The sequence below is a fragment of the Sorghum bicolor genome, chromosome 5, assembly GCF_000003195.3.
Source record: "Sorghum bicolor cultivar BTx623 chromosome 5, Sorghum_bicolor_NCBIv3, whole genome shotgun sequence".
NCBI lineage: Eukaryota > Viridiplantae > Streptophyta > Magnoliopsida > Poales > Poaceae > Sorghum > Sorghum bicolor.
This window is the reverse complement of record NC_012874.2, coordinates 70756117-70776138: the sequence shown is the minus strand read 5'-3', so window position 1 is coordinate 70776138 and position 20022 is coordinate 70756117. Positions and strand designations below refer to the sequence as shown.

General features: G+C 43.3%; 1 long non-coding RNA gene and 1 pseudogene across 1 annotated transcript; both read right to left on the bottom strand.

Moving 5' to 3' along the window:
* LOC8076329 lies at positions 10254 to 13587 on the bottom strand (annotated as a pseudogene).
* On the bottom strand, positions 14553 to 15424 carry LOC110435288. Its single transcript, XR_002452916.1, has 2 exons — positions 15041 to 15424; positions 14553 to 14967 (listed from the first exon to the last, which is right to left on the bottom strand). It is a non-coding gene; the product is annotated as an uncharacterized LOC110435288 (long non-coding RNA).

Below are 20022 nucleotides of genomic sequence, written 5' to 3'. Positions count from 1 at the left end.
AACAGAAGCTAACAAAACACTTTATCTAGGGAACCCTGAAGTCTATTTAAATCTTGAGATCCACTTTTACTATTCATCTTCTATTTATATTTCTTTACATTTTTTCAGTATTATCCTAGCTGTATCGTGGGCTACAGACCTGTAGACATGAAATGCTTCTGTAGTCAGATGGGTCTATGGCCTGGACGTGTCTGTGTTAACAAAATAGGAGTCTATAGTATGCTCCTCACTATAGACGCATAATAACAACGTCTATATTAGCATCACAACTATAGACGCATGTATTGGACAGACGTCGCTACTATGCTCACCTTCAGATGCGTTTAGAGCACGAACATCTATACGATGTTAACTAACATAGACGCGCTTAAAGAATGTGTCTATAGTGTTATCCATATTACAAACCCGTGTATAATACACATGTCTGAGTGTTGTCGTTTACACAAACATGTGTTGTATTTTAATTACAGACGCATATATGTATGTGCATCTGTAGGTGTGTATTCGTAATATAGAGACTTGTTCTGCATGTCTATAATATAATAAGACTTATTACAGAGACGTGGTATTGCCGACGCGTGCGGCGTGTGTGTGATGCACCTAAATGCTCGACTGTGAAGTGCTTTTTTGACATAGTAGGTGCTATTTTTCTATTGTTTCCAAAGATCACCTTGCCTAGCGATTTCACTGTCCCGTTGAGGACGCACTGAGGCCTTGTTTAGTTCTCAAAAAAACTTATAAATTTTTTTACATTTCTCATTACATCGAATCTTGCGGCACATGCATAAAGCATTAAATATAGATAAAAGAAATAACTAATTGTATAGTTTACCTATAATTTGTGAGACGAATCTTTTAAGCCTAATTAATCCATGATTGGATAATATTTGTCAAAAACAAACGAAAGTGCTACAATGTCCATTTTACAATTTTTTTTGAACTAAACAAGGCCTAAATGGTGCACTGCTTATGGTCTTTTAGTTTTGCTGTCACCATCAGTTATAAAAAAGATGTGTGGTTGAGAGTTGAGGTTTGTGCTGTCACCATCAGTTATAAAAAAATGTGTGGTTGAGAGTTGAGGTTTGCTTATGGGCCCAACACTTTCCTGGCTCCGGGGCCAGCCCTTCCCCCACATGAAACCCCCTCCACTTAGGCCTTGTTTGGATGTTGTCGGATTCATCTCAATCCACATGTGTTGGAGTGGATTAGGGTGGAATTTAGTTCAAGATCCACTCCAATCCACCCCAATACATGTAGATTGATGCGAATCCGACTACATCCAAACAAGGCCTTAGTCTGGCGTGGATGCCACGCACCCTCGTAGTGCACTAGTGCCGGCACCTTTGCCTCCAGCCTCCCATGCCCAGCCCCACTATATATCCTCCAGCGATGACGAAGAGGAAAAAGAAAACGAATCCCAAAAATAATCCAAGGAGACAATGAGATATCCAATGGGAATTAAAGGAGTTCTAAGACAAATTCAAAGAGGGATTTAAAATAATTCAAAGAGACATGGAAAAGGATTTCTCCTTTATGAATTATGACTTAGGGAATTTTGGGAGGAAATGCAAATGAGATTCGAGGGGGGACCAAAGTGGATGAGAGAGACTTGTGCACTCCAAACCCTAAACAAGACTCGAACGCCAAACCGACTCAAGTGCAGAATTACTCTCCTACAAACAAATCTACATGTATGCAACAATTTGTTAGCGTGTTTGACTTAAAAACTACATGCTTCACACAAATTCAGAAAAAAGTTTAGAAAGTTCATATTTTTGGTTTGCACAAAAACCCAGGATGTTACACCTCGATTAACCGATTTATGAAACCGGCAAATTGTCTCGCCTCGATAAATAAAATTAACCGCCTCCAGAGCCTAGTATTTTCGGTGGCGGTTGAATTTTGTGCACCTCTATTAATATTGGGCACTATCGCCTAAAATCATTTGTGTAGTAGTGGTTGGAGGCCGGCCAGAATTATGGCAAGAGCGACATGTCCTCTCCATGGCGTGGAAGACAAGCTTAATGCAAGGAGAGGCGAGGTAGGCATGGAGCTCAAGCCATGCACGTGAGAACGCGAGAGGGTGAAAGTTTGGGGTCCTTGGGCATGGGTGCTGCATAGAGCACGTACGGGTGCGTGCGGACAATAATGAGATTGATAAGAAAAAGACAGGTTTGTTCGGGTGTACTTTTATCTATCCATCTAGCTATGGCTCCAAACACTAACCAGCTAATTTGATGTGGCCAAGTTTTAGCTAGCTAACTTTAAGTTGCAAGTTAGCTACAGCAAAAAATTAGCCCCAGCCCATTCATAGGACATAAATATCTTATTGATGGGGAGTAGAGACACTTTGTTTAGATACGACAATCCACACAGAACCCTCTACATAATTATTATAGAGTAAAGCTAAACTTTGCTTGACCGGTTGGAGGGTTCCTCGTTATTGATTTCTTTTTCTAATCAAAAGATGTCATTTGGCCTTGCTCCGAAACTCTAGCAAGGTTAGGGACTTTTTGGTTTGGGCTTACCTAAGTTTGATGGGCTTAGAGGGATCATCGTGGAAGAAGGCCGACTCAGCAATTGTGGTAGGCCTTGGGCGAGGCGGCAGTGGCGCTGCTGGCTGAGCAGTGGCTGAAGGCGGACGACCAGTGAAAGGGTGATGGTGTTCGACACGTTCGACGCAGCTAAGGACCGGGACCTGAAGCTTTATGCCCTGGACACTGGAGCTACAAATCATATTCACCAGCTCGCTCGGCACCATCTTCGACCTCGACACCGGCATCATCGGCACGGTCTGCTTCAGCGATGGCACCGAAAGAACAGGGAGCACCGTACTCTCAGCAATGTGCCCAATGGATTATTCTGTTGATTATATTTTTGCCGGTGGCACAGGGCACAATGGATGCCAAGATTAGGCATTTGTTTTTTTTTTAAAAAAACCTAACGTTGCTCTTACATGTATGCAGTGGCCAGAGGTTTACAGTCTAACAATTACCAACACGATTTCAGCAACAGAATCACACCCCGAATAAATCTCATTTTATGTGCTGTATTCCCACCTCTGTAAAAGGTTTGGGTGCTAGTGAAAATAGAATGCCCACGCCCCTGGCCGCCTCGCTCCCAACCTCCACTGCTTGTGCGCTCCTGTCCGTCAGTGATGGATGGCGAGCCTCGGAGGCTGTAGCGCGACTGATAAAGACCGGAGACGCCGACGGCTCACTCTTGCGCCGGCGACTTCGAAAGCGTTGCGTGCTTCGCTTACCTCTGCGGATGGGATCACGGGAGAGATTGTAGGCGAGCACCAGCGAGCAGAAGGGCGTGCGGCTCTCTTGCGCACGGTGGCGCTTGCGGTCGAGTCGACCATTCGACCGAAGCCGGTTCATGGCTCCGCGGACTTCATTCCGTTCCGGTTTTGGTCGCAGCCCGGCGACGATTTCACTGATGAAGCTGCTGGCAAGGACACTGAAGACGAAGAGGACTTACCTTCAACAACTGAGTTCATCCAGGCGGCGAAAACGGTGGGTTTCTCAGTCGATCAACTCGCAGAGCCAAAAGGGCCCTGAACGCAGGTATGGCTCAGTCTCCCGAGGGAGTAACCTTGGCGAGATCAATCGTTCAAACTTTAGTGAAGAAGAAAACTTCTGGAAGGCCATGGCAAGGCCCTCTTCCATCCCCACGAGTTTCTCCACCGAGGACTCTAGGTGACGCCTTGGCCATGGCATCTTACCAGAGGAAGAAACCGAGCTCCAGCCAGGCACAGTCCCTGACGGCTACACCGGGGAGGTTTAGCTCATCGGAGAAGGATTGTCTTTCAAAATTTGAACATGTGGTCTCGCAGTGACCTGATCCGAAATCCCCGGGCGTCCATGCGTCAATTCCGGTCGTTCAGATCACGAACACCATGCGTGGAATGCCGAGTCGGGCGGGGAAGGGTTTACGTGCGTTTCCAACTCGTGTTGTCCTTGGGCCAGGGAAAGTTTTCAGGCCCACGCCGGGCCTGTGTTCTCTGTTCTCTAGAACGGGCACACGGGTTTCTCGGTCCAGGTCGTTCTCTAAAACGAAGGCCATCAGGACTTACGCCGAGGTCGTGCGAATAGGCACATCAATGGCGGCGCAGGAGGGAGGCTTTGGAGGCCGTGGCGGTGGCCGATCGACCGGGGGGTTCAACACTAGTTTTCACCCACGAACCGGAGGTCAGGGGGGCGGCCGTGGGCGCTTCCCCTTCCGAGGCACTGGGCGTGGCAATGGTGGACATGGTGGTCCTAGATTTGGCGGCTTCGGTGGCTTCCAGGGGTTTGGCCGCGGCGGAGGAAGATACTACGATGGGCGAGGCAGAAGCTTCACTGGTCGTCATCAGCCGCATCGGCCAGGCCCTAACGCTGCTGTGTCCAACGTCTACAACGCTGGTCTTCCTCAGCAAGAAGGCCAGGCGGGGAGGCAATCTGCAGGTGGCCATGGTCACCACCAGGCGCCCCATGCACACGTGCATGGTGTTGGGCAAGGTGCTGTTTTCACTATGCAGACGGTTGATTCTACTACTTCCACTATACCTCCGTCCAAGTCAGCACCGGGAAATTCGGAAGTAAGCGAGCCGGCTACTGCTCTCCCAATCCCCAGCACGACTGCCTCTCAAATTGATGTTCCAGAGTCATCCCAAAAAGGAGGCGTCCCAAAAACAAAGGGTAAACCTTATTGCTATCGTTGTCATACTAAAGGGCACACGATGTCTGTTTGCACTACTGTACTTAGCTGTGAGGTATGCTTTGGTGATCATGTTAAAAAAGTTTGCCCAAATTTGAAGAACTTGCAATCAACTGCTTTACCATGTGGTTATGCGGTAGAAGGTCTGGGTTTCTACTTTATACCTTTTGCTGAAAATCCAAAAATAACTTCAGATGATAAATCTGCAGTGGTACGTGTTTTGGAGAGTTCTCTTACTGCGGACCAACTCGCAGTGGAACTCGACAAACTTCTACCTGGAAATAGTTGGGTAATTGAGGAGAAAGGAAATGATGCCTTTACCACAATTTTCCCTTCGTCTAAAGTGCTCAGTCACATGGTGAATTGGAGTCCAATGGACACCAAGACGGTGAAAGGAAAGATTCGATTTGAGAAAGGAGCTGAAAATGATGTGTATAAATATGAGATTGATAAGGTCTGGGTGCAGTTCCGGGGCCTTCCTAGGGAATTACGAGAATTTCCTATTATCTGGGCGATTGGCTCAATTCTTGGAGTGTCCCGGGCAGTTGATACAAAGTTTACTAAAAAACATGGCCGAGCTAGGATGAAAGTAGCTGTGTTAAACCCTGATCTTATTCCAGACTTTGTGGATGTGGTTATTGGGGATTATGTCTATGAGCTACAGTTCCGAGTTGAGAATAATATGCCAGATGGTGAGCCCCAAGTCACTGACATGGACTCTATCATAGATGGGGATGAAGCCCCAAAAGAGAAAGAGCCTGAAAATATGGACCTCGATGGTACCAAGATAGATGAATCACCAGCTAACCAAGCACCAGAAAATAAAACCAATACCTTAGGAGTGCCGACTGGACAGCACAAGAAGGTTGACACTGGTATACTTGCTGAAATGGATATGACTACTAGTGTTGCAGGAGTTGATCATCAAAAGAAAATTTTGGTGGCCTCAGGATCTAATCCTGTGAGAGAGGAAAACTCAGTTAAGCCTGTGGTGTTGCTTACTCAGACTGGGATGACTCAAAATGGAACTACGCATTGGAAGGCTAAAGCGTTGAGTGCTGGGACAGTGTCACCAGTGAGAGCTAGTAAGAGAAACGTGTCCACTTCGGACCAAGATTCATTGGAGAAGGCAACAAAATTAAAGGCACGCAAGAATATGGATTCTGCTTCACTCAAAGGTAATGGAATTCAGCCACAGTCTTTTAATTTTGCAGATGATTCATATTTACTAGCTTCTACTGGTGCTCTAGGAATTTCCTTAGGGGTTAACGAACAAGAAATTTCTGCTTCCCTGCTCTCGTTAAAAGACTTAGAATCGCGTCGGCTAGCTGAGAACATTGCTTTGGAAACTCATAACAGAGCTTTAGATGATGCGTCAACAGTTTGCTCAGGGGATGAAAATTTAGATTTAGAGTCTTTAAATTTAATTTGTGCCGACATCGCTGATGACCTAGGTGATGGGGGTTGTGACCCTTCGTGTCTACAAACCCCTGTATCACAAATAAAGAAATCTAGGTCCAAAAGGAACAAGAGTAAAAAAAAATCATTCTAGATGAAAGGAATTTTTTGGAATTGCAACGGTTTTGCGGACACTAAAAAATATAGATTTCTTTCTGATATAACAAAGGAGAAGAACTTAGACTTCATAGCTTTATCAGAGACCGGAAGAGCCAGTTTTTCACAGTCGACTCTAAAGAATATTTGTGCGGGTAGGGATTTTCTTTGGCACTGCATGGCTCCAAGGGGTCGATCTGGTGGCATGATTCTAGGAATAAACCTCCAAACATTTGACATTGACCAAATAGAAGAAGGAGATTTTTTTATTCGATTTAAACTACGACATAAGGGGGATGACTTCAAGTTTAATTTAATCTCAGTTTACGGTCCAGCTCAAGTGGATCGCAAGTCTCAATTCTTATCTGAACTGGTCAGAGTATGTTCAAAAGAAAACATACCTATAATCATAGGTGGGGATTTTAACATTACTCGTCGACCGGATGAGAAAAATAATGATAATTACAATGATAGATGGCCTTTTCTCTTTAATGCCATAATTGACACTTTGAATCTCAGGGAGTTAGAACTGACCGGGAGAAAATTTACTTGGCTAACCACCATCAAAATCAGACCTTCGAGAAACTTGATAGGATTCTCGTGTCTACGGATTTTGAGTCCAAGTATCCGGTCATGACTGTTCAGGCATTAAGCAGAGAGATTTCAGATCATACTCCCCTGTTTTATAACACAAATAACCCATCTTCGACTTATCAGCCTCAATTCAAATTTGAACTGGGGTGGTTGCTCAGGGATAGTTTTTGTAACATGGTAAGAGATATTTGGCAAAGTGTTATTACTGAGGGCACCCCTCTAGAGAGGTGGCAAGCGAAGATCAGGAGACTTCACCAATACCTAAGAGGTTGGGCAAAGAATTTAAGTGGCGCTTATAAGAAAGAAAAAAAGGTTTTATTAAATAAACTGGATGAATTAGATAAAAAAAGCAGAAACTGTCTTGCTTGATGTGGTAGAGTTAAATCTTAAACATGTGTTAAATGAAAGGCTTGCTGAATTACTACGCGAAGAGGAACTTAAATGGTACCAAAGAGCTAAGGTTAAACATCTTTTGGAGGGTGATGCGAACACAAAATACTACCATTTGTTGGCTAATGGGAAACATCTAAAAACCAGAATTTTCCAGTTAGAGGACGAGGGGAATATAATAGAGGGTGATGCTCAGTTAAAACAGCATATTACCAACTATTATAAGAATTTATTTGGTCCCCCGGAGAACTCTAATATCCAGTTAAACGAGCACCATGTTCAAGACATTCCTCAAGTTTCTGAACTAGAAAATGATTATCTCACAGATACCTTTTCAGAATCTGAAATAAGGGCAGCAGTTTTTCAGATGGAACATAATAAGGCACCAGGTCCGGATGGTTTTCCAGCAGAGTTCTATCAGGTCTTCTGGGATTTATTAAGGGAAGATCTGATGGCTTTGTTTTGGGAATTTCATGACGGTAATTTACCCTTGAATAGCCTCAACTTTGGAACAATAATTTTATTACTGAAAGATAAAGAGGCAAAAATGATTCAACAATACAGACCAATATGTTTGTTGAACGTCTCGTTCAAAATCTTTACTAAAGTTGCGACTAATAGACTCTCTACTGTTGCCCAGAAGATTATTAGACCTACACAAACCTCCTTCCTCCCAGGAAGAAACATTATGGAGAGTGCAGTAATCCTCCATGAGACCATTCATGAACTTCACTCAAAAAAAACATAACGGCTTAATCCTTAAAATAGATTTTGAAAAGGCTTATGATAAGGTGAAATGGAGTTTTCTGCAACAAACCTTAAGAATGAAAGGTTTCTCTAATAAATGGTGTTCTTGGGTACAACAATTCACTCAAGGAGGAAATGTAAATATTAAGGTGAATGACGAACTAGGCTCTTACTTCCAAACAAAAAAAGGCTTAAGGCAAGGTGACCCAATGTCTCCAATACTATTTAACATAGTGGTGGATATGTTGGCCATACTGATTGCTAGAGCAAAGGAAGCTGGCCAAATAGAAGGCATTATTCCCCATCTAGTTCAAGACGGTCTATCTATCCTTCAGTACGCGGATGACAAGGTGATCTTTATGGGGCATGATGAGGAGAAAGCGATTAATATGAAATTAATCCTAACTACTTTTGAACAACTCTCAGGCTCAAAATTAATTTCCATAAAAGTGAAATTTTCTGCTATGGAAAAGCGAAGGATCATGAAGAGTTTTATTCGCAATTATTTGGGTGTAAGTTGGGAAAGTGCCCCTTTCGTTACCTTGGCCTGCCCATGCATTCTAGGAGATTGACCAACAAAGATTGGCAAACAATTGAAGATAGGATACAAAAGAAGCTTAGCGGTTGGAAAGGAAAGATGCTTTCAGTTGGGGGTCGCTTGGTCTTAATAAACTCGGTGCTCACCAGCTTACCGATGTTTATGATGTCATTCTTTGAGCTTCCAAAAGGAGTCAGGGAGAAGATTGACTGCTTTAGGTCACATTTTTTCTGGCAAAGCGACCACCACAAACGTAAATACAGACTAGCTAAATGGAAAATTTTATGTCAACCAAAAATCCAAGGGGGGCTGGGCATACATAATTTGGATGTACAAAACAAGTGCCTGTTGAGCAAATGGCTCTTCAAACTCCTAAATGAGGATGGTTTGTGGCAAGAACTGCTAAGGAATAAGTATTTAAAAAACAAAACATTAGGAAGTTGTACCAAAAATTCAACAAACTCTCACTTCTGGAAAGGACTGATGAATGTTAAGGATACCTTCACAAACTTTGGTTCATTCAAAGTGAAAGACGGTTCACAAACCCGGTTTTGGATGGATACATGGTTGGGGAACCAACCATTGAAGGATAAGTTCCCCTTGTTGTTCAACATTGTGAGGAGGAAGCAAGACTCGGTGGCAAGAGTACTTGCATCAGCTCCGCTAAATATTTCCTTTCGCCGTAATCTTGTGGGCGCGAATTTAAGGGATTGGCATAGGATTGTAGCATCGTTACTTGATGTGAACTTACAAGGGGAGAGAGATACTTTTGTTTGGGCACTACATTCATCAGGTATTTTTTCTGTTAAATCAATGTATGCGGCGTTAATAAATAATGGGGTCAGGGTGTCACAAGATATTTGGCAGATCAAAATACCTACAAGAATAAAAGTATTTTTGTGGTATTTAAAAAGAGGTGTTATTTTAACCAAAGATAATCTTGCCAGACGTAATTGGACTGGCGGCACAAGATGTGTGTTCTGTAATTCTCCTGAAACTATTCACCACCTCTTTTTCGAATGTTTTTATGCTAAATTTTTATGGCGTGCGGTACACCTGTTTTTTGGAATTGCACCCCCCCTTAGTACAAATGATCTTTTTGTTAATTGGTCTAAGAGGGGTAGTAATACTTATAATTCCTTATTATTAACGGCAGCAACAACCCTAGTTTGGACAATTTGGATAACAAGAAATGAAGTGGTTTTTGACAAATGCAGACCGAAAACTTTTTTGCAGCTATTATTCAGGGGAACCCATTGGCTTCGGCAGTGGGCAAGACTGCAGCGGCGTGAGATACTAAAGGGCCAGCTTCTGTTTGCTGGACAGTTTTTGGAAACTTCAGCTCTGCATCTCTTTAGATCCAATGGATGGCTGTCAACTAGGTTTATTGGTCTTTCATAGTCAAACGGTTTCTTTCTTTTTTGTTTTCTTTAAATTGAGTTATCTCAAATGTGTTGGTCGTCCGACTGAACTTTGTAATAATTGGTCTGATTCTACCTTATGGTAGATGAAGCCAGGTATAAACTATCCTTTATCTAAAAAAAGGATTTCAGCTACAGTAGGCACAATGATGAAATCTCGAGTTCACAATACACAAACATCTCTCAAACTCAACAACTAAGAGAAAGCATGAACAAACCACACACTCGTCCATGGTCTAATATAAGGAGAAAGTAGGTAAGATGTCCTGCCACTGGTGTGAAAGAACAGAATAGATCGAGATAGGATATTACTGGGCAGATTCAGGACTTGTTGCTGGCATGGATTTGATATAATCATTTTTTACTTTCTTGAGTGCCACTACAACTTCACTCATCGATAATCTTTGGTGAGGTGCAACACTTGAGCAGAGCAATCCCAGCTCAAAGATCGGTGGAACAAAGAGCTTCAGATCGCAGTCAGCAGAGGAAGGACCGTGCAGGAGCTTATCATCCAGAACATGGACTATCTCTGACATGAATGACTGACGAACCCACTCCCTGATGCTTTGATCTCCTATGAACATGGGATCGGTGGGTCTCTTTCCGGTGAAGACTTCAAGAAGCATGATTCCAAAGCTGAACACATCGCTCTTGCGGGATGCCTTCCCAAATGATCCATACTCTACATAATAATCAGAAAATATTTAAACAACTGAGCAATCAGAATGAACTACAATGATCTTGCAGACCACTCACAAGTATAGTTAAAGTACAAGCTACCTGGTGCCATGTACCCAAGTGTTCCAGGCATACTTGCAGTGACCATGGAGCTGTTGTCACCCAATAACAATTTTGCGATGCCAAAGTCTGCCACGTGTGCTGTCATGTCGCTGTCAAATAGGACGTTGCTAGGCTTCAAGTCACAATGCAGGACAACCTGGAAATGCTGATGGTGCAGATATTCCATCGCCATTGACACATCTAGCATGATCTCCAACCTCTTAAGGAATCCCAACCTACTTGATGTACCTTCAGAGTGTAGGAGCTTGTCTAAGCTGCCGTTGGGCATGTACTGGAGCACGAGTGCTTTGAAGTCCAGATTGGAGCATGTGCTTAGTATTCTTATCAGGTTGCGGTGTCGAGCCATGCGAAGCACATCGCACTCTGCACCAAAGCTTCTAATGGCCTGTTCTAGACGCATGTCTAGAACTTTTATTGCAACAACCAAACTGTTGCTCAGTTGGCACTTGTAAACTTTTCCAACACTTCCAGTTCCCAGAAGGTTGTTATTGCTAAAGTTTTCGGTTGCAGAAATGAGCTCATGGTAGGTAACAAATATTTGTCTTCCATCATTGCTAGGATCAATGATAGTTGCTTCATCATCCACCTTGGTCTTAGCTTTCCTTCTAATCATTAGGTAGACACAAAGAGCAATGGAGACAAATGCAGCAGTGACAACTGGAAGAAGGATAATTGGAAGGCGCCTTTTCTTTGAGTGAGCGTCCTCAACACAAGGAGAAAATCCTAGATGGGGAGACCCACATAGCCCAGCATTTCCAATTAAAGATATTGACGTGATGTTTGAAAAAATACCTCCGTCTGGTATCTTCCCTTCTAGCTTGTTGAAGGAGAGATTCAAGGATGTCAAGACCGTGAAATTGGCAAGGAACATGGGAATAGTACCAGTGATATTATTGAATGAGAGATCCAAATACGCTAAGCTAGTAAGCTTTTGAAATGAAATTGGGAATTGCCCATCGAATGAGTTATGTGATAGATTTAGAAAGTTGAGCATCATCATTTTCCCAAAAGATTCTGGGATGGTTCCATCGAAATAGTTGCTAGAGAGGTCAATGAAAGACATTTGTTTTAGCTGACCAACATTGTTTGGAAGTGGACCAACAAAGAAATTGTTAGAAAGATCTAAAGCAATAAGTTTGTCCAGGTGGAAGAAGCTTGATGGTATAGCTGTGTTTAAGTGGTTACTTGATAAACTTATTTGTTCTAGCATACTAAGGTTGCCAATGCTATCAGGTATAGAGCCGAAGAATTTGTTTCCATGAAGAAACAACCGTTGTAAGCTCCTCAGCATGCCAATTTCTGTTGGTATAGAGCCAAACAAGTCATTGTAATTGATGGCAAGCTTGACGAGCTTTTGCATCACTGTGACAGAATTTGGGATAACCCCTGTGAATAGGTTTCTAGAAAGATCTAATCTTTGAAGGTGGCTTAGGTTTGACAATGATGGTGGAAGCCAACCATTTAACTTGTTATCACCCAGACTAAACCAATGTAACTCTGTTGATAGGTTCCCGATATGTTCAGGGAGCCCCCCTACTAAAGAGTTTTCGCCCAGGTCAATGACCCCGAGATTCCTACAATTAGAAAGGGAAGACAAGAAGTTAAGATTCCCCTCTAAATTATTTGAGGAAAGTTCAAGCTTGTACAGAGCTGGGATGTTCCCAAGTGTTGGTGGTACTGAGCCGGAGAAATTATTCTTGTACAGAGATAGTTCAGATAATTTCGAAAAGTTCCCAAGAAAACTTGGAATCGGACCAGTTAGATGGTTGTTTCCAAGATATAGTCCAGTAAGATGGGTGGTCAGATTGCTAAGAACAGGTGGGATAGAGCCGACAATGTTATTTCTCGTCAAGTGAAGAATGGTGAGACGTGGCAGTTGAGCCAACCAAGTTGGAACGACGTCCACAAAATGATTGCCTACCAAATTGAGAGCTTCTAGGTATTTGCACGCTGCAAGTCCAGATGGAATTGGACCCACAAAATTGTTCCCTCCCAGAAAAAGCTCCTTCAATAGAGGAAGGCTAAAACTTTCATTGTTTGGAATAGAACCAGCAAAGTTATTGTTATTCAGACAGAGCCACTGCATCCTTGATATGTTGTAGATGGCTGGGGGTACTGTACCGGACAGGTTATTGCCATCCAAGAACAAGAGTTCTAACATGGGCAAGGAACCTAGATTATATGGTATTGGACCTGATAAGCTGTTGTTCCTCAAGCTGAGCCACCTTAGAGATTGTGTATTATTGAATAGGCTTGGTGGTATGTGGCCAGTTAGCTGATTCTGGGTAAGTGAAAACCACTTGAGGCTGTGCAAATTTTGCAGTAGTCCTTGTGGGATTTCTCCTGACAGTCTATTGTAACTTAGACGAAGATCTTCAAGCATTGTTAGGTTTCCAATGGTACTGGGAAAGTGGGAATGGCACCAGATAGGCCATTTCGAACAAGAGATAAAACCTTAAGCCGACGTAGCATGCCAAGTTCGGCAGGGATGGAGCCAGCGAGGCTGGTGTTTGTGAGATTGAGTGTGGATAGGAACGAAAGATTACCGAGGTGTGGGCTGAGCTCCCCTTGTAGCGGAACATCCGACAGCGACAGAGCCGTGACGCGCTGCCGGTGGCGGCGGCTGCACGAGACTCCAAGCCATCGACAGAAGGACACATTGGTTGTCCAGCTCCTGGCAAGGACGCCGGTAGGATCAGTGAGCTCGCCTTTGAAGGCCAGCAGCGCCTCGAGGTCACTGTGGCTGCCATTAGCGTTTGCTGCTTTGGTGAGTAGAGAAGTGGAGGCGGCACCTGGCAAGAGGGCCGAGATGCAAATGGCAAATACGATAAGAATTGCCATGGGATCCGAGAGTCTGCCCTGTTGTGGTGAATTGTGATGTATATATATGTGCATGGGTAATTAATAATAACTGCACTCCGCCGTCCACATGCACCACACATGCTGCACCGCTGTGTATGCATGTAGTGGCGGCTAGGATCCAAATAAGAACAAGCTGTTCCTGTCTTCCATGGAAAAGGTTGAACCAAAATTTGATCTGTACTTATCGAAAGTCAACCATCATGCATCATACACCGGAAGTCAACCATCATCCTTCAGAGTCTGCCATGTTGGTGAATGGGACGTACGGTGACTGGCACTTTGCGTTTTGAATTGTGATTCATGCATGTGTGATAACCGTACATATCGGGAGACTGGATCACTGGATCCTATATATATGGGGCTATGTGCATGTGTCCACCGCGTCACGTACCATCGTTTCAATATTTTTTTTATGGCGGCTATGGATATATTGGCTGTCTTAGTTAATTGTGTCAGAGATATAGGAGCCAACCTGCCGTGTTTAATTGTGATGACAAACAAGCCACAATGCACTAAAGTGTGCATGCAATGCCTCCAGGACGAACGCGCCACAATTATGAAAAATAATTAAGAAAAAACTGATTACCTCCATTGGATGCTTTAGCTGTTATTCTCAAAGTTCTCAGTGCTTTTGGGCATTTTTGGTTTTAAGCTCTCAGCCCGCCAAACTTAATGTTGGCCTAGTCAGCTAACTTAGACTATCATTTGGTCGAAAGCCAAATATTGGCTAGGCCAAGACAAATTGGGTATATTCCAATTTATTACTCACACTGTTCTTTTTTACATGTCATGTTAGGTTTGTCTTAAATCAAACATTACTATCGTTGAGCATCCATTTCGCAAAATCCTTATACAAGGACTTATACACTATGAAAGTGTTTTTCAAGTGAACCTAAAAACATAAATTTCCACTAGTATATAAATCTTATTGGATCGGAGGCGGATGAAAAGAATTAATGGAGTTGGGCATTGCAACCGCCTCCAATCAATGGTCTCGGTTAATCGAGAATTAATGGAGGCGGTTGCCATGCCCGCATCGTTAACTAATTAATGAAGGCGGGCTCTTTAGAATACCCGCCTCGGTTAATCGATGAAAAAACAAAAACAAATCCATGAACCCAACAGCAAGCCCGTTCCCGAGCCCATTCCCAGCTCACAAGCTGGATCTAGCGCCGCCGTCGGTCGCCATGCCACACGCAGGTGCATGCACCTCCATACCGACTTTCGCTGTGGATCAAGACTACCGGTGTCGCCGGATCAAGGCACATCCGACCTCCTTCTCGCCAGATCCGGGTGCGGGCAGCCTCCTCCATGTCGGATTTAGAGCATGTGCACCTCCATGCTGCTGGGTCCTCAGCCCTGCTGGGAGGAAGAGAGTGAGGGAGAGGAGCAATGAATTATGGTGAGTGAGGGAGGGAAGAGTGGATCTTACCTGTGTCAAAGAGCGGATCAAGGCTGGCCTCCTCCACGACCAGCAGATCCAGTGGAGATCGGGGCACTGCCGCCAAAATTGCAGGGCTCGATCCGTTTGCATGGGGGCCAGATCCACCATCGTGCTTGAGGGAGAGGGATGCGCTGCAGGGGAGGGGGAGAGCGATGTGCACCAATGACTTCCCCATGCATGTGCCGACTGAACTGGAAGGAGAGAGATGCACCACAGGAGATGGAGAGAGATGCGCCGCCAGCCACCCCGTGCTAAGCTCGAGCTCCACGGCGGAGAGGAGGGAGGAGCCTCGGGTAGAGCTGCCATGGGAGAGAGGGAGAGGTGATGGACAGAGAGCAGCGAGTGATGGGCATCGGGTGCAGGGTGTTGGGGGTGCCGCCAGTCGGGTGGGACCGAGGGATGTGAGAGAGACAAGTGAATGAAACCCTGGCCCTAGGTATATATACTATGAGCGTGATATCGGGCCACGATGAGCTCCTATCTTTTAGGAGGCGGGCCTTATAGTGTGCTTGCCTCCAAAAATTTATTTTTGGAGGCGGATATTTTAAGGTGCCCGCCTTTGTAAATCTTTTTTGGAGGCGGACAAAAGTGCCTGCTTCATTAAATAAAAAGTGCCTGCCTCCATTGATCGTAGGCATTAATCGAGGTGGGTGAATTTTATGACCGCGCCTCCATTAATAAAAGAGCTCTGTCTTGCAAAATATTTGTGTAGTAGTGCTCATGTTACCAACCTACATAATATTAATGTTGTTCGAAGATGGTCAAAGATATAAATGTTTGATTAAGGATGAAACTAATACGACATGCAAATAAGAAGGACGGAGTATTTCCTTTGCTGAACATTGATCATTTCTATGCACTCCAATCGCTGGCCGAGCTGGTCTGCGGCGAAAATGCATACCAGCCTGCGGCCAAAAGGCATACACAACGAGGTGAACGTCTTGCAATTTTCTTAAGTGCGTCTTGAGCAGTGTTTTAAATAGCAAACTAAGGTGTTTAGTGGTTTATCTCTAAAACAGCAACCTGCAACTAGAGGGCTCTGATCATCTCCAACATTTGGTACCGAACTGTAACCGTTCCTGGACTCCATGTCTGTCCACTCAGTGCGCTCTATGCCGCTCCTGGGAGGTGGCTGCTCGTCATCGCCGCCATTGCGTCCACTAGTAGACAAACAGATTTCACTGACACCTCACATTTTTTTTCTGGTGTTGAATAAACATAGCTTCCACTACATAGTAGTTTGCACTGCTATAGAAAAACTTATGTGATGCGTTTTGAAATCAACCTCGGAGTCGGGCGACCATTTGAACCACCACAGTTAATGTCTCGGAATAACCGAGGAAGTTATTTTTTATTTACCGAGTCCGTCACAAACAACTGCCTCAGAAAATCAATTTATCGAGATTGTCATCTTAAGCCAACCGCCACCAAAACTAATTTATTTTTGGAGGCGGTCGTCTTATAGCAGCCGCCTCCGTAAATCTATTTTCGGAGGCGATTACACAATAAAACCTGCCCTCGGTAAATGATAATCCAACAAGCATCCCATCTCACCCGATATTGCGCCGATTGTATATCTAATAGAGTATTAGGCTTTCCTTGCCACTCCCACTCCCCGGTCGTGCCTTCCGACTCCATGTTGCACCCCTCCCATCACCATCCCCATCCTAACTCCCTCATCCCGGCCCTTCACTCTCCCGCACTCGCCTCTTCTCTCGCTCAACGGCTCCTCCCTCTCCCTCTCCTCTCCTCTCCTCTCCATCTGCCTCCCTCACCTGGGTGGTGGTCATGGGTAGTGGCATCGGGTCGAGGTGTATGTACAACGGGTGTTACGCCTTGGCCTTCCTCTTGGTGCATAAGCTTCAATTGCTCTTGGGAGGCTCTCCTATTCCCTGCCATTATGGATTTTTTGCTGTAATGCTCCCTATGAACCGCCTTTGGCTTCTTCGGCTGGAATGCAGGTCTGTGACGGGCCTAGGAAGAGCCCTTCATTCTAGCTGGACGCGCTGAGCTCCCCGCCATCGTGCTCCTGAGACGTCGCGCGAGTAGGGCCTCTGCTTGGCTCCTAGGGCGAAGGTGCTAGGGTAAATGCCCTTGTTCTTGTCTGTCGGCACTTTCCTCCACGTCGATCAGATTCCCTGCAGGAAACGATGTTGAGTTTTACTTTTGGACCAGAACTTCGGCCTTGTCTGGCCAAAGGTCCCATGCAGCCAGCGTAGGATAACCCTCCATATGGTCTCTAGATATTGCAAAACCCTTCATCAACTTAGGGTGCTCCGATAATGGGTCCATTATTAGAACCTTTGCTCCTTTCACTACTACACATTTTATTTTGCGCAGCGTTTCACATAAGGGCTACTAGGCGGACGTTATTTTTGCCCGCCACAGTTATTCAGGGCTGGCTAAAGCGTGCCCACCAGACAACCGCCACGGTTAATAATTAACCGTGGCGGACAGTTTAAAGTAACCACCATGATTAATATCTATTAAGCGTGGTGGCGTTGTAAGATAACCGTCATGATTAATAGTATTAACTGTGGCGGTTGCTTGTAATGCCCACCACGGTTAATAGCTTATTAACCGTGGCGGTTACGTTACAATGCCCGTCTCGGTTAATGGTTATAACAAAAAATAATTCATATCTTTTTCATATGAATTTACATGAGGCCAAGCTTTATATCAAAATTGTAGCCCTCGACGAGATCTACAACTTTGTACTTGAAAAATTTATGAATTGAAACTGTTTAGAGTCCAAAAAATATTATTTTAATTGTGCAGATTTTTAAATTTAAATTTTAAAAATTATCAAATAATCTCAGATATTGACATGGTCTATACAAAAGTTATAGTTCTCGATAGAATCTACAACTTTATAGTTGAAAAGTTTTTGATTTGAATATGTTTAGAGTCTCAAACATGTGTTCGAAAATTGTAGATATTAAAATTTAAAATTTTGAATTTCTAAATGATCTCCAATGTTCACATAGTTAATACCAAAATTTCAGTGGTTCACCTAATCTAAATGTTTGATATTAACAAGTTTTTGATTTAAAGTCACCTAGAGTCTTAAATATGTGTTTGAAATTCATATATTTTATGGCTCATTTTGAATTTTTTCAAACTATCTCTGATGCCGATACATCATATACAAAAGTTGTAGTACTCGACATGATTTAAAACTTTAGTTAAAGTTTTTTTTCGTTTGCGCTCATTTATTAGTAGCCAAAATACCTAATATAAGATTACAAAATATTGATATTAAAAGATAGCGTATTATACATATGCACAAATGATTGTGTGGTGTACTGGTAGAGGGGGATAGTGTTGAGCAAGAGGTACTAGGTTCCACTCTTTAGAGTTGTGCTAGTTTTTATAGTTTTTTTGGGTTTTTGGCCTAGTCTATATTTAATACTTCATGCATACGTCTAAAGATTCGATGTGACGGGGAATCGGAACTAAACAAGGCTAGGTTCCACTCAAATTTTTAGTTTTTTGGGTTTTTCCTGGTTTCGTGGCACATGTACCTCTACAACTTGATCCTGCGGTTTAGCTGAGTTGATGGAGATCAGGATAGTGACTCCAGGGGCCTTCCTACACCCCTGGTCCATATCATGCTTTTACTAGATCCGACGGTTCGTGGATTAACTTGTTACGTGGCCATATCTGTTGCTCATGGTTTGGTCCAGAATTCTTACAGTAGACTAGACTAATAATGGTGGTCAAAGATAACAAATTTTGAATATGTATCCTCTTATATTTTAAGGTATAAGGAGTACAAAATTTGTTTAAGTAGGTCACGGTGTGCCTTTTTTGCTGCATCTTACTAAAAATATTAATAGAGAAAAAGACAAGGGTTGCATGGCCCAAGCTTTATGAGAGGTCTGCATGTCCTGCGCTTCTTTAGCCTCAAAGCTGGACTACTTAGCTCGGATATATTTGTGGCAATTGAACAAGTGTTGGTCAACAAACAAGCTGACCTGGCAGAGATCTTGGTGGCATGTCGTACGTCCATGCCTAATTTTCTTACCTACTAGTAAGAATGGCGCGCCCTGCGCGCCCAACGGAATTGATGTGCGGACAAAAAGTGCTGAGACTATAAAGTCTGATACATTAGAAGTTATCATAGGGAATATTACAGATTAAAGAAAAGACTGATGGGTAGTAGGCTAAGATCATAGATAATTTGTACAGATATTATACAAACTTGTCACTAAACTTTTTTTTTCATATTTTCTTCGTACAGGCATGAGCGCTTAATCGATCTTCCAATAGCTTCGGTCAGATTCCCAGCCTTGTTCCTCATCACTTGAGTTGCGCTTCGGTGTAACTGCAGAGAAATTATCATAATTATACTGTGCTTTTATGAGTGGAACTAAAGTAGCGTTGTACTAATATGGATTTAAGGAATTTTATGGACATACCGTCATAGTCATAGTCTGGGACGTGATCTGATGAAGGTGTATGAATATCTGCATTGGATTTAGGTATGATTCATTATTGTATTTTTTATATCGATGTATCTACATGATCATAATAAATTAGGAGGACATTGTTTGGGTTGGTGTAGAGCATTGTATATTTATGCGTTTTTTAGTTTTCTTTTAGGTTATTGTTTTTTGTGCTTTATGAAACGAAAATGTAAGGTATTAAAACAATCAATATATATAGAGCATACCTCTTGGTTGGGAAGCACCTTCATCGGTGTTGTCTATTGATTTATATTGTTGATGTTGATGTTGTCCCTCGTGTGTGGTGTCAAACTTGGAGTGACCTGAATTTGATGGAATCATATGTAATTAATTTAAACGTGCATAGTATGTAAAAAAAATTGTCTTGTTGATGATATACCTCTGGAATGATCAGTGGAGATATGTGGGCTTGGTGGCTCGGCAAAGGGATACATATCTGATGTCATAACTTCATACCAGAGTGTCCAAATGTTTAGGATATCACCATCTGGTCTTGTTTTT